This window comes from Arachis stenosperma, chromosome 7, assembly GCF_014773155.1.
Source record: "Arachis stenosperma cultivar V10309 chromosome 7, arast.V10309.gnm1.PFL2, whole genome shotgun sequence".
In the NCBI taxonomy this organism is placed as follows: Eukaryota; Viridiplantae; Streptophyta; class Magnoliopsida; order Fabales; family Fabaceae; genus Arachis; species Arachis stenosperma.
Genome location: NC_080383.1, coordinates 76,529,904 through 76,545,936, shown reverse-complemented (window position 1 = coordinate 76,545,936; position 16,033 = coordinate 76,529,904). Strand labels below are relative to the sequence as shown.

Here is a 16,033-nt window from a genome sequence, read left to right as displayed (position 1 = left end):
ATGCATTGATGCTCTTGTATATAGGAAGAAAGAAAAAAAAAACAAAAGAAAAAGAAAAGAAAAAAAAAGAAAAATAATATGGGAAAGAAAAAAATATATATAGAAAAAGAAAGAAAAAAAAAGAAGAAAAAGAAAGAAATAAAAAAAGGGGACAAAATGCTCCAAAGTAATGCTCAAATAAAAGTCAATGCATATGTGTTGTGAAATGAAAAGGGAATGCATGAGTATGTGGAAAGGTGAAGAATGGGTAGTTAGGTTAGAACTTAATTATATAGGATGTCATAGGTTAGGTGGGAAGTCTAAGCCTATCAAAGATTCAAACTTCAAGCTCACTTGACCAAATATGCATCCTACCTTAACCCTAGCCCCATTACAACCTAAAGAAAAGACCTCATGATAATTGTATGCGTGCATTGAATAATTGTTGATTGTTAGATGAAAAACAAATCTTGGAAAGCATGATTAGGGGAGAATTGAGTGAATCAACCCCAAACACCGAGTGACTAGAGTGCAAACACTTCCGGTGAGGGTTCGATGCTCAATTCCTTGATTCCTGGCTTTCACGAGCGTTCTTCTTTCAAGTCTATGTGAACTTCATGTTTATACTTCAATTGGTAGGACTCATGAATCGTTATATGATCTTAAGCCCTACTTGTGCATGTATGTCTTGGAGATCGATTTATTTTTAACCAAGTAGGTAGAATCATTTTGCATATAGTTTCTTTGCTTTGAATAAGTGTCATATCCCTTATTTCATTCTTGGTTTAGCATGAGGACATGCTAAGGTTTAAGTGTGGGGAGGTTGATAAACCCCAATTTGACGGTTTATCTTGTATTGAATTTAGAGTATTTTTATGACCTTTTACCCACATTTATTCAATGAAATAGCATGGTTTTATAACTTCTCCTTTAATTATGCTTAAGAGTGAAAACATGCTTTTTAGGACTTAAAATAGCTAAATCTAATTCTCCTTGATTCCATTAGATGCCTTGATATGTTTGTTCAGTGATTTAATGTTTAGGAGGCAAAGATTGGATCAAGGAAATGAAGAAAGAAAGCATGAAAAGTTGGAGAACTCATGAAGAAATGAAAGAACCGGAAAGCTGTCAAGCCGACCACTTCGCACTTAATCGGCCATAACTTGAGCTACAGAGATCCAAATGATGCGGTTTTAGTTGGGTTGGAAAGCTAACATCCGGGGCTTCGAAACGATATAAGATTTGCCATAGTTGCTATACGTATGGTGACGTGTACGCGCATTGTACGCGCACGCGTTGTTGCTGCCACCTGGTTCACTTAAAGCAAAATGTGGCTAGCGAATTCTAAAGCCTTGTGTGCCCAATCCAACTCATTTCTGATGCTATTTAACCCAAGGAGTGAAGAGGGAAACACAAGTTAGTTACCATTAGTCATAGTTTAGTTTTAGAAGTAGTTTCTAGAGAGAGAAGCTCTCACTTCTCTCTAGGATTAGGATTAGGATTAGTTCTTAGATCTAGGTTTTAATCTTTGCTTTCTTTTACTTCTACCTTTCAATTCTTTGTTGTTACATTCATCTTCCTATATTCTTTTGTTGTAATTTTCTTTATGTTGTTCTTATGCTTTGTTGTGGATCTACTTTTGTTCCTCCTATTCTCTTTCAATTCAATTAGAGGTAATTCATAATAATTGTGTTCATTTGATTTGTTGTTGTTTAATTCCTTGAAATTGAGTAGTGTAGATTTACTTTTCTTGCAATTTTACTATGCTTTCCTTTTATGCCTTCCAAGTGTTTGATGAAATGCTTGGTTGGATTTTAGAGTAGAATTTTATACTCTTGCCTTGGGAAGGTAACTTAGGACCTCTTGAGTTACTAATGTCCAAGTAATTGATGATTGGGATCCATTGACTCTAGTTCTCACTAATTGAATTAGTGGAGAGTTAGGACTTATAGACTAGGATTGATATAGCTCATTTGACTTTCCTTTACTACTAGTTAGAGGATGATTTAATGAGATTAATCCTTGCCAATTCTCATATTGTGGTTAGTGATTAGGATAGAGATCCTTGACCACCAACCCTTGCCAAGATCTATTTAGGCCTTAGTTTACTTTCTTGTCATTTATCTTTCATGCCTCTTATCAAAACCCCAAAATAACTCACAACCAATAACAAGACACTTCATTGTAATTCCTAAGGAGAACGACCCGAGGTTTGAATACTTCGGTTTATAAATTTTAAGGGTTTGTACTAGTGACAAACAACTTTTTGTATGAAAGGATTATTGATTGGTTTAGAAACTATACTTGCAACGAGAATTCATTTGTGAAATTCTATACCATCAAAAATCCAAATCATCAGTATCCCTGCATCAATTCTGGTTAGGCTTGGTGGTAAAGCATATACTCTTCCATTTAGATCTTCATAATTCAGATCTTTCTCAGAATTTCTGTTTGGGATACGTCTAGACGTGCTAGGCTGGTTTCTTGGAGCATAAAAAGAGTATTGCCCAAATTGATTGATTATTCCTGAAGTTATGAATATGGACTGGAACTCTTGGAGAGTTATTGGCGGAACATTTGTTTGAAATGAGAGTCCTTCAACTACATCTCTTTCTCCATATAGTCCAGGTTACTAAAGTTGACAAAAGTATTTGGCCAAGGCATTAGGACTGTCTTTTCATCTGTGGGCCATATGGTATAGTATCCAACAATATCGACCCTATTCATGGTGTGTGAGTCTCTCCCAGTAAAATAATTCCTCTGTAAGGTGACAAAACAACAGAATTTTCGTTTTGCCTGAAAGGATTTATCCCATAGTTGGTGCTGGTCGAGCATGTTATATAACATTCCTCTCCATGCATCAATTGGAGCATACATAGAGAATAACCGAACTAGATGAGATTGTGCTTGAGTGCGGTTACACAGGATATGGTATACAGGAAAAATTTGCACTATGATGACACATATATATAAGGAAGACAAATCCCAAGTATACCACATCATTTTCTCTTGTATAGGTCCTTGGATTATTAGTATAGTGCAGAAAGAGGTATCCATGTTGAAGTACCTTGCGTTTGGATGGATTTGAGTTATGATAAGGAGCTGGTGTAGCCAGTAAAACAAAGTTTGTCTGGCTAGACAATTTATTTGAAATTCTGTCTGAGGTATTGCTTTAAGGGGGAAAAAGGACCAATCTTTCTCCTATATGAGCTTCTGTGGAGCGGACAATCAGGGAATAGAATGGTGTATGAAGGATTATGTGTACTCATAGTGTAAATGTAATGGATGGGTTTTGGGATCAGTTCTTTGATAGGTTTGGATAGGAAATCAACAAGTGTGTTTTGGTGTCCCTTTATGTGTCTCACTTCAAATTTATAGTGAGAAAACCCGTCTTTCCACTATAACAGTTGAGAGTCTGGCAGGATCTTTTTCTTGATTTCCAGCATTGATGGAAAATAGGTGTTATCGATCTCCACAATGAAATGATAAGAACTGAGGTGAAAATTAAATTTTTCTATCCCTTTTTTAACAGCAAGAATCTCTTTGTAAGTGGCATGGTAATGTTTTTCAGATTCTTTAAATTGTCCACTAGCATGCGCACAGTAGTGTCTTGTCCCATCAATTTCTTCAAGTAGCACAACTCTCCAGAATTCATCACTAGCATCTGTCTGCAATATTCTTTTTCCCGTGTTGGGAATCTTTAAAGGAGGGGGTCTTGTGCTACCTTCTTCAGGGTTTTGACAGCTGTGATTTGCTCGAGTCCCCATGGTGGGGGCTTCTTTCTCAGGAGTTCTGATAGCTGGCTGGTGTGTCTGGTCACATCTGGGATAAAGTCTCTGATGTAGTTTACAATTCCCAAGAATTGTTGGACTTGTTTGACCGTCATGTTTTCATCAGGGAAGTGAATTAATTCTTTGACAATATGATCCCCTGGTTGAAAGAATCCATCTTCGAAGACCATCCCGAGGAATTTAATTTTTGTTTTAGCAAGAGAGTTCTTTTTTATGATAATATGATTCCCTATTTTTTGACAATTTGAATGAATTGGGCCAGGAATGCCTTGTGGGCTTTATTATCCTTTGAGAACAGTAATATATCATCAACGTAAATAAGTGTGGAGTATAATATGGGCTCAAAGATTTTGGTTATGGCCTTTTTTGAAAATAATACATCAAGAATTCTTGGGAGACATTACAATTATCCAAAACAAATTCTCGAAAATATTTTAAAATAAGATACTGTTCACTCAATAGAAAGGATTTTGAAATAATAATCTGCCACTTAAACAAATCTTCATGGCATCACTTAATTGAGTATCAATAAAAAATTTACACTAATTAAATATTTTCACTTTTTAGATAATAAATATTTAAATTAATTATTAATAAAATATTATACTCCTAAACATGATAACAAATTAGTCTTTATAAAGAAAATGATACCTAAAATGTTATGACTTGATTTTCTTTTCTTTTCTTTTAATTTTTTGGCGCTTCTATCCTAATTAGAGGTGCACGATGTTTTTGTTTCAAGAAATATCACATTAGTTAAATTTCTTTTCCTTTTATATATAGTTATTAGCGTATGGTTTGGGATTAATATAATTTTATGTTTCATATAATATATATATAATTGATATATCATACGTATTTTAAAGATTTTCAACTCAAAGATTTAAATTCTCATAAAAGTTAATTCACTTTAAGAAAATGTCTTTAAATGTTATTTAAAAAAGAAAATAAATTTCTTATTTTCACTTAAGAATTTTTAAAAGCGTTAAAATATATTACAATAAATTTCTTTTTTTTAGGACATTAATATAATATTAGAAATTATTTATTTATTCGTGTGAATTACTCTTTATTGTATGATATTTTCATTTCACAATAAATATTAAATATTTGGCATAAGTTTAATAAAAATAAAAAATCAAATGAATGAACAAATTAAGTATGTAATACTCGTATAAATACTAGTATGCATTAAATGTGACTTAAGATAATGCAATAATTTTTCAATAAATTTCATTTTAATTCAGTATTTGTGTAAAATATACGTGTATTGAATCACGTAATATTATTTGAATAATATATTTTATATTAATAACATAAATGATTATTTTAAAAAATAAATGTGAATGAACTAAAATATGTATAAATTATAGTACACACAAGTTTCTAAAAAAAGAGTTAAAAATTTAATAGTTTAAATAAAGTTTAATTAGAATTTAATTGGATATAATAAAATAATATATTTATATATAAAATATATAATTAAAATATTTTTATCATTTATAATTTTAAATTGATTGACTACTAAAAATCACACTTATTTAATTAATTAATTAATTTTTGACCGATTTGTATAATTTTGATAAATTTCTTGTCAAACGATTTTTCATCTTGAATCAAATCTATCTGACCAATCTTCATAACCATGAGTACATGTATAGAGAAGATCTTCTAAACAAACCTTAAATAATATTATTGTCATGTATATTGGAATAGAGGTGGTGGGAGATGTATGATATTGAAAGACTATTAGAGATATAATTATTTATGTGTTTTTTTTCTGTTAGTTTAAATTTTTGAGAGAAGAGATTTCATGATATGATATTAGAATTTCTATGACCAAAAGATCTAGAGATTTGATTATTGTTATTCCTCAAAAGATAAAAAAATAGTATAAGAAAAATAAGAAAAGAAAAAAAAATCTATGCATGTAAAAATTTAAACAATCTAAAATAAGTTCTTATTTAAAAAAATGTATTAAAAATATAACCAATTATATTTCTTTTTCTATCAACTTAAATTTTAAAAGAAATAATTTCAAAAAAAAAAAAGTAATAGAATGGTTAAGAATGATAGTCATTCCTTACCATTCAAATAAGGAGAACTAATTACTTATATTTTTTATTTTCTAAGCCACAAATACACCACAATTATTCTGTGAGAAAGTGAGAATATTTTTTATTGTCATTTCGTTATTAGTTGTTAAATTTTCAAACAAGAATGTTAAAGGTTTGATTTAGGAGGTCTTTAATATTTTTTAGATAAAAAAATGTGTGTTGGTTATAGTGGTTATACTATTTTAATACTATTTAAAAAATATTCACTACTAGAAAACTAGTTATTATAGATGGATATTTCTGATGAATTTTATCTTATAGAAATAAAGACAAAATTACAGAGAGATTTTTGTCGGAAAACAAAAAAATAAATTAGCATAAATTACAGACGAAAAACAGAATCCGTCGATAATTCTGTCGGTAAAATTAATTTTTTTTCGTGGAAAATGGTTACAGAGGAAAAATCTGTCTATAATTAATAGACAAAACGCTGCGTTTTATTAAATTATTACAGACAGAAAATCTATCTGTAATTTAAAATATTCTGTCGGAAATATTAAAATAAAAATTTGACCAAACCAGCTCTTCCTCATTTCCCGTGTCTCTTCCCCGCACCTCCACGCCCATCCCCTCCAAATGCTCTATCGGTAGTGCGTCTCAGCCTTGCACCGCCATCTTACCTTGCGCCGCCGTCGCACCGAACCTCCATTGCATTGAACTTCCATCGCCGCAAAACTCCATCACACCCCTTCCCGGCTCTTCTCTGTGTGTTGCTCACGTCGTTCCCTTTCGAACCCTAATATGCATTTCTCCGCCACCGTCTTCGTCGCCTCCGTCCTTATCCTCTTCACCTTCTCATGCGTTCACTCTTTCTACCTTCCCGGTGTCGCCCCTCGAGATTTTCAAACTGTAAGTCTTTCATTTTTCTATCTCTTTCTGAGATTCGCGTTCTCCTTTCTCCTATTCGAATTTATGCGCTACTTGTTTCATTAATTTCTTGATCAAAGCTATTCTCACAGAAATCACAAGTGCATTTCTCGCTCGTGTGTTGCTTAGTTGATGTGTTTTTCTCTTCGATCTCGCTTCAGCCGTGCAGGTAACCCTAATCAGAAGGAGGTGCTGTGAGGTTTTTGTTGTATTTTGTTGATGTATTTTGTTGTTGCTGTGATATTTTTTCCAATTTTTATACAGTATGGATAACATTGTAGTAAAGAGTACTACTACTTTGAGTTATATATATATATATAATAATGCTTTTCCTGTCATTGAAACATGAAATAGTAGTAGCACGAGATAACAATTACAATGATCCATACTTTTGTTTGAATTTTGAAGAAATTTGATGGTGCATGCAGTAGCTGGGATTGATAAACCCTAGGATTGTGATTTAATTGGAGGTCAGTTTTTTCTTCTTCAAGCTCTTAATGATTTACAATCATAGTTATTATTTGTTTATTTATTTATTGTTTGATTATATCTGGATTTTTTTTAGAATTTTAAGATTTAGTAATTAATTATTTTACTTCTTGTTCATTGTGGGTATGGGTGCAGTGGAGACGAGATGTTGCTTTCGCTGGCTATGAGGTCGCAATACAAATGGATGTTTCTGCTGAAAAGATGATATTTGGTGTGGCTGGGATTGATCCTGAAAGAAGAGCGGAGCTAATCAAGGTTGGATGAAACTTTTTTATGTCACTTAAGCCTAACCTAACACTTTCACATGCTCTTAATTTATGTCTGAACATGCTTTTTATGAATATTTTTGTTGATGGTAGATGAGTTTATTGATAATAAGGTACTTGTGTCTTTAACATACAGAATGAGTTATTTTCCTATGAAGACTTTGAAAATATAGATCAATTTGATGCATTGAGTTAAGATTTTTTATGTCAACCTTGGTGTTAAGGACATTTTCTTTTCTGGTATGCTAGTTATAAACTTATAATTAATAATAAATAAAATATTCCTTGAATGCTTTTCTGTTTTAAATAGCTTTTTTCTTGCAGATGCGAGTTTTTAATCAAGACTTAGGTGATCATCTACTCTTTGAGATATGAGTATATGACATTACCCGTTTTCATTTCTTGATTTGTATCAATACGCAAAGAGCACTGATATTTTGGACACTGACATGTTGCTTCTTGCTCTTAGGTACTTGGTGTAGAGAGAACAACATCACAACAAAAAATAAAAAAGGCTTATTACAAGTTAGCATTGAGGCTGCATCCTGACAAGAACCCTGGTGATGAGGTATTTATCTAATGTTTTCTGTTTTACAATAAGCAGGGTGGAGTCACGTTGATATCCAGAGATTCCATTGTACCCTTAAATATTCTAAAAATTTTTGAAATATCCATGAAAATTTAGTATCTTCTCAGCAAAATACTATTGAAGCTCTTTGAACACTCCATTTAACAATAACATCAAATAGGTTTTTGTCTAATTAGGCCTCTGACCATCTATTAAATTTGATGTTTATGGTTCCAATTAATTATTTACAGAAGGCTAAAGCAAAATTTCAGCAACTGCAAAATGTTATCTCGATTCTTGGGATGAAGAAAAGTGAGCCATTTATGATCAGACTGGTTGTGTTGATGATGCTGTGAGTGTTCTTGGTTTCTCATATCTGTAGATGCATTTACAACATTGAAGCCACAAGATAACATATCTATAATTTGTATTTTCTAGATTCATTCAAATTAAACTTTTTATGGTCTGTCAACTGTTGGTGGAGGAATCTGCTCTTGTTATGATGATTTTATGTACAGCAGAATACAATATAAGCATTTCAGCATTTTTTTCCGTGTCATGTACTGAACATTATTCATTTATATTTGTTTCTGAAAATCAGGACCTTGCCGGGGATGTTGTCCAGAATCTTCACAACTACTTTAGAACAATGTACAAGAAGGTTGTTTGCGTTGATCCTGATTTTGTTATGATTTCTTGTTGCACAGTTCTTATTTGCATTTATAAGGTTTCATGATACTTGCTAACAGGTCACTGAAGCTGATATTGAGGAGTTTGAAGCAAACTATAGGGATCTGACTCAAGAGAAAAATGATTTGATTGATTTGTACAAGAAGTGCAAGGGTCATATGAACAGGTAAGAAAGGAATATTAATTATGTTCAATGCTTTGTTCAATGCTTTGTTCTGATAAGAAAAATCAGGTTATGACCCATGAACCATGTGATGGCAATACTTAATTCTCTTGACATTGTTGCACTGTTCCATAGCCTCTCTTTTCATCATTATGTCCTCTTTTTTCAATTGGCACTTGTTTCTAAATGACAAGGACACATGTACTTTTTGATGAAATTCTTTCCATTTTAATGATTTCTTCTTTTATCAAAGAAAAACAGTACTTTCTATATGTAAAATTTGCTATTTTGGTATAGTTATATTTCATTTGCAAGTTTATAGATTTTAATGGGTCATTGTGCCCTGTGCGCAATAGTACACCATGCTTAATAAGTAATTTGAGAAATATAGGTAATATGAGAATTGATTCTGATTGAGTTCTTTCAAATGTGTACTTTGTGAATGGATTCTGACCTCTTTTTTTATTTTTTATGGGTTGGTGTGACATGGTTATTTAATTAATTTACTAATCTCATGCATTCTTCAATCTAGGGAGAACCTGTGAAGGTGTTTGCCAATGAAAACAAAAAGATTATTTGTGGTAGGTGCCTGTATTATTATTTTGGAATGCTGATTGATGTTACCATTTATGCACTTGGTATGGTCGTGTATTTGAAGCGAACTTTTAGTTAAATGCAGTAAAGTAAAGGTTGGTTTGGTTTTAGGTCTGAGTTTTATCCAGGATTTATTTGTTAGTGTGATTGAAAATTTTTTTCTTCATTTTGCAGCGGAGGTCTTCCTTGATATGCAGCCACTCATTAGATCTGTTCTTGACGGTTTCAATGTTTGCATATTTGCATATGGCCAAACATGATCAGGAAAAACTTACACTATGGTAGAATTCAATTGAAGTTTTCTTTGGAAAAACTGAGATTTAATTTATTGAGCTTATTCTCATTTAAGTTTTTTAATATGTAGACTGGACCAAAAGAGATCACAAAGAAAAGCCAAGGAGCAAAACACGGTATTGTTCTTTACTCAAATCCAGAACTAGAGAGTTGCAGTGTATACTTTGGGGTCCCTGTCTTCTCCTATAAGGATCTCCTATAATGCAAAATAAAAGATAAAATGTGTAAGTGCTTATGCTTCATAATATATAATAATAAAATTATGGTTTATTAGCCTAGTTGTGTAAGTGCTTATGCTTATACTCAAACTCCGACAGATATATAATTATGGTTTAGAGGTTATAAATATAAGAATTCGGTTTTTCACAGTATCATTTCCATGAACATTGCAGTGGGAGTATCAAGTTGGCCCTTGTGTAGTTATTGAAGCCGCTGATCATATTTGGTGCTCAAGGTACATCCTTGAGGTAATTGTAGTTTATTATATCTGGCTTCTAAAATAATCAGTTATAGATATGCTAAGACAACTTAATTCTTTACACTACAAATTTCTGGTTCTGGTTTTGTTTCATGTCTTATGAACTTTGGATTCTGTGTATGATTTATTGTTCTTGTTATGTAACTTCTTCTGTATTATGACAGAGAATCACTGAACAATCCGGGGTTGTGCTCTCATTTGATCCAAAACTAATAGAGGTATCATTTCAACTACAATAACTATAATCTTTATAGATATGCTATGGAATTTTATAAATTTTTGACATTGTTCATCTTATTATCCAATGTTTGTCTTTTGTGAGAATTTAATAAATTAAAGAACGGTATAGTTAATGTATCTTGAGTTAACTAGGTCTTGTATATAAATTCTTGCAGGAAATTTGTTGCTTGCTAAGAGAAGCTTATTTTCAATGCATTTGTACTCATAATTTGGGTTAACTTGGTCGCACTGCTGTTTTGTTTTTGTTTATTTTTGTACCTCCCCGCAGCATTATCTGTTCATAGACTGGTGTAACTTTTAAAATTATTATTCTAGTTCACTTTCCCTCGTAACATGCATCATCTAACAAAGTTGGATATTTACTGTGGTTTCTTATTTTATGATTGCAGAACAATCTTCATGAACTCTGGGCCCTTCTCAATTTTCTTCTGCCTGAAATTTTTAGCTCTGCTAAAACTTTTGATGAATGGTTCCAAATATCAGGTGAAATAGAAGTTCTTTATAGACTGATCATTTAATGACTTGACATTGTCAAATATTTCTAAATATTTCTTTTGTAGGTAAAATGGTTCTATTGGATAAGTTACTTCCTAAATTAAAAGAGCGTGATTCCCGGGTCCTGATATTTTCATAGGTTAATTTTCTTGAATTACATTTTGTGGGACCTTATATTAATCGTGATAGGAGTTTAACTTCTTAACATTTTTAAATTGAAATTTTGTCCCACCTTAGCAGCTTCTAAACTGATTAACTGTGAAATTTGCAGCAAGGCCATGGAGCAAGTGAGCAAGAACCATGCATTAGTAGATGCTATTGGAGAACCAATAGTTAAAGCTCAGGATCATGCTCATAGGATTGGATAGAAGAAATAAGTACAAGTTTTCCAATTTTGCACGAAGGTTTGTAATTGTTGTGCATTATTACTATGTTCACTATTATATATGCTTTTTTATATAGGCATCATACATGTAAGGCACCTAACTGGATATATCTAATTTTAAAAAAATTGCAATACATGCTGTCTATGATGCAACTTATAAAATTATTACAATATCAAGATAAAACCTATTGATATTAATCTAGAATGAATGCCATTGTCAGCATTAGTCATTATAAATAAACTAAAAGCATGTATATCTAGTAAGTGCAATATCTCACTTGTATTGACACAAAGTTTCTATAAATATTCGACAAGATATATATTCAACTCTGGCACAACAACCAATTTGAAGCACTGAATTTATACTTTTGGTTGGTCTTAATATCTTGTACAATGAAAATCCACAGTATACAATTGAAGAGAAAATAATTGAAAGGGCTTACAAAAAGCTTGCACTTGATGCTCTAGTGATTCATATATGTACATATTAATTATACGTAAATATATTTTTTTGCAAGACGTTAAGTTTTGATGGGTTCTCCAAGGTGATGTTGATAAGAATTTCACCTAACTGCAGTTAATAGAGGAGTTCTTGCTATTGGGTCTCCTTCGTTGTTCCCACGTGAATTGATGGCAGTCCAAAGAATTGCAATTGAGTCTCCTGGAGAGGCTGCTCGACCTGATGCAATTAGAGCAGCATTTGCAGAATTCTTCTCAATGCTTATTTTTTATTTTGCTGCTGAAGGCTCTAGCATGTCAAACAAAGCACCATAAGGAAATTACTTTCCCTTTGGTGATCAACTCTTCTGAATCAAACCTATCAGGTTCAAGAAGAATTCATGCACATATGGTTGATGGATGTTGATTCATGTCCATTTTTGACAAAGAATTCAGTTAATCTTTCTGTAATATATGTAAAATTGTGTAAAAAATTTAGTATGGTTGAACAATATACTGAGGATTATAGTTGATAACACACTTTGTTTATGTTTTGATTTATATTGACTTGCTTGTTTATAATAATTTTCTTTTAATTTTATAATACGATGAATTTGTTTATTTTTTGTAATATTATAAATATTCGAATACAAATTAGATAAAAATTTATATTAAATTTATATTTATTTTGTATGAAAATAAGTTTATTTTGTAATTGAAAAAATAAAAAAAATCTATTTTAGCTTACTAATGGATTTACAGACAAATTTTCTGTCTGTAATAAGAGTGTGAGATGATTTTCCAAAGTTTAAATTAAGACAGAAAATCTGTCGGAAAATCCGTCTGTAATTACAGACGGAAAATCTGTCAAAAAATTTGTCTGTAATTACAGACGAAAAAATCTGTCGAAAAATCCGTCTGTAATTACAGACGGAAAATCCGTCGAAAAATCCGTCTGTAATTACAGACGGAAAATCAGTTGAAAAGTTCGTCGGCTTCGGGGAATGGATGGAGAATTTACATAGGGAAAATCCGTCGGTAAATAATTTTCGACGAGGCTTTTATAGAGGGACAAAATTCATCGGTAATTTTGTCAGTAACCAAAAATCTGTCTGTAATATATATTAAATCTGTCTGTAAATCTGTCTGTATTAAGCCATTTTCTATTTGTGATTGTTAAAATTAAAGTTACATATTTTTTACATGTTTGTAATATTTTTTATTCTTATTTTTAAACTAAAAAGTATATTGAACATAAAAATTAAAATTATTATTATTTTAATTTTAATAACATTTCTTAAGTATCACTAAGTATAACCATAGCCACTAATGATATATTTTTTTCTGGTCAAATACAGATGTTTGTTTTTTATTCACGGTATTTTCCAACCTTACAGGTCAAGAGCGGATTTGAGCTTCATTTAAGGATCTACTACTGGTCAATAAGTTATTGCATATATAAGGCGAAATTCGAATTTTCGATACTTGCTTAAACAGATGAGTGAACTCACAACTAGAAAATGGATTAATACAGACAGATTTACAGATAAATTTAGCCTTTATTACAGACGGATTTTTTGTTACCGACGGATTTTGTCCCTCTGTAAAAGTCCCGTTGAAAATTATTTACCGACGGATTTTTCCGTCGGAAACTTACCGACGGATTTTTACCAGTTACCGATGGATTTTTCCTCTGTAAATTCTTCATCCATTTTTTGAAGGCGACGAACTTTCTGACAGATTTTCTGTCTGTAATTACAGATGGATTTTCCGACAGATTTTCTGCCTGTAATTACAGACGAATTTTCTGACAAATTTTCAGTTTGTAATTACAGACGGATTTTCAGACGGATTTTCAGTCTGTAATTACAGACGAATTTTCTGACGGATTTTCCATCTGTAATTTAAACTTTGGAAAATCATCACACTCTAATTACAGACAGAAAATCCGTCTGTAAATTTGTTAGTAAGGTAAAATAGATTTTTTTAAAATTTTTCTATTGCAAAATAAATACTTTAGATTTATTTTCTAAATTTACTCCATCAAACATACTGTAAATTGAAAAAAAAAAGCCAAAAATCACATAAATAAACATAATATTCATTAGATGATACTTATAAAATTGGATGTTATTTTTCAACACCATTATCCAATATCTCACTGTCTCAATAAAAAAATATCCCAAAATTTTTTTTAAACTACAACAGAGAATGGTAAGACTTTCACTCCATGGTAGACTCTTGTGTGGCTGAAACTTGAAAGTATTTGTTCATCTACTTCTTCTTCTTTGATTTGTTTGCATTAGACTGAGCATATGCAGTTCCCTGGTTTCAAAAAATAGGACATGGACAGATTTTAAAAGCCTAGCAATATTTTACAGGACATGGACTGAGCATATGCAGTTCCCTGATCACAGCTTCTTTAGCAGAAATAAGCTCATAAAGCCCTAAAAGCAAAGACATCTAATTTAGGAGAAACTTTGCCATATATATACCTGCAAATAAGAGAATAAAATGGTTCAATGGTATAATTGAATTTGATCCCTTAAGTGCATGTTTTGTTTTGCCATGTGAATATGTCAATTTAAAGTAACAAACATGATTCATCATACTTTGTTTTGCCATGTGATAGCATGACAGAGCTAAATACAGTATAAAATGAATTCCAAAGACTACTTACTTGCAATGCATTATCAACATATGTGAAGGGCACAACACTACATCGCTCGTAACAGGAGATAAACCTGTACTTAGACCATAGATCCAATTGCCGCATTGCCTACAAATGCAACATGCAAAATCAAAAGTTTTGAACTGATCAAAACAATTTAGACAAGCTTCATAATACTGAAACCATCATCAACCAAACTGATAGTTACATGAATTACATTCTTCAACTTCATAATGAGAATTCATATCAGGAGTTTTAAACTCAACAATACAATACATAGATCAATAAAAATGAAGTATACCTTAGATTGCAAGAGATCAGTATATGCTATGGTAATCTCTTGTCCCATTTTGATTCTCTTGATATTCCTCACAATCAATCTCGGTCCATAGCCTTGCTTTTTCTTCTCTTCTTCTAATGCAAAAAAGTAACCCCGATCACTACCATAGTATTCATCAAACAGTGGCAACAAAAAATCAACTAGTAATAAATATAAAGCTAGATTTTGTATTTCTTTTTTAAAATTAAAATAAAAATACAAATTTATGAAAACCTTTCTGAAAATAATTTCTGATAGTACAAATCCACTATCTATCTTAAAAAAACAGCACAATTCCTATCTCATCAAAGCATAGAAGCAAAAAGACAGAATTGAAGAAACTTATTATAGAGATAGTAGATGAAGTACTTGTGAATCAGGAGAATCACAAAAGAAAGATGGAGTTATTTGATGCTTGGATTCCAGCAAAGAAGAAGGAGGAGGAGGAGAGAAGATGAAGCGGTAAAAAGCATTGGAGGAGCAATTGTGGTTGATTCAAGAGAACGTCAAACCATAAAGCGCGATTCCTAGTGCGCACCCTTCCTTATCCTGCACCTCCACAGAGTTCATTAGCACCACGCACAGCACAACTCCATCTCCTCCAAAATAGCATCGTCTGGCTCCGACTCCCATCGCAGCTCCGTATTTGCAGCACCGAAAGGTTAGGGGTTTGCAGCGACGGAAGGGAACAGCGGCAAGGGAGCATCAACGGAAGATGTGCAAGAGAGAGTGAGCATCGAGGAAGGAGGATCCATTCTTCTAAATGTGATTGAAATCCTAGTAGAAATTTTGAGAAAAAGACTAGAAATCAATTAATTAGCCATTAGTGTAAAAAGGAACAGAGAAAATATTATATCATTACATACTATATATACCTTTTAATAGGAACTGCAGGAACACAGTGCTTAGCTACATCAGCTCCATTTCCATTTAGGACAAGTACAGACCTGAAGGACAAAGACCTACTATAAGATTCTAATTCCTCCATAATAATAGCAAACTGATAAAGAATTCAAAATAACTATACCTAAAAGCATGTATCAATTGATCAGAAACTAATACATGTGCAGTAGATGAATTTGCATTAATAGTTGGGCAGGGGAATAGCAAGTGAGCCATCAAATTCACCAGGGCTTATAACTTTTAGGTTTGATCCAAAGAGTATGTTGCACTCACTGAGAAAAGAAAC

General features: G+C 32.0%; 1 pseudogene; it reads left to right on the top strand.

Annotated features, from left to right (window-relative positions):
- Window positions 1–6,431: 6,431 nt before the first annotated feature.
- Window positions 6,432–8,937, top strand: LOC130942247 (chaperone protein dnaJ 6-like; annotated as a pseudogene).
- The last annotated feature ends 7,096 nt before the right edge of the window (window positions 8,938–16,033 follow it).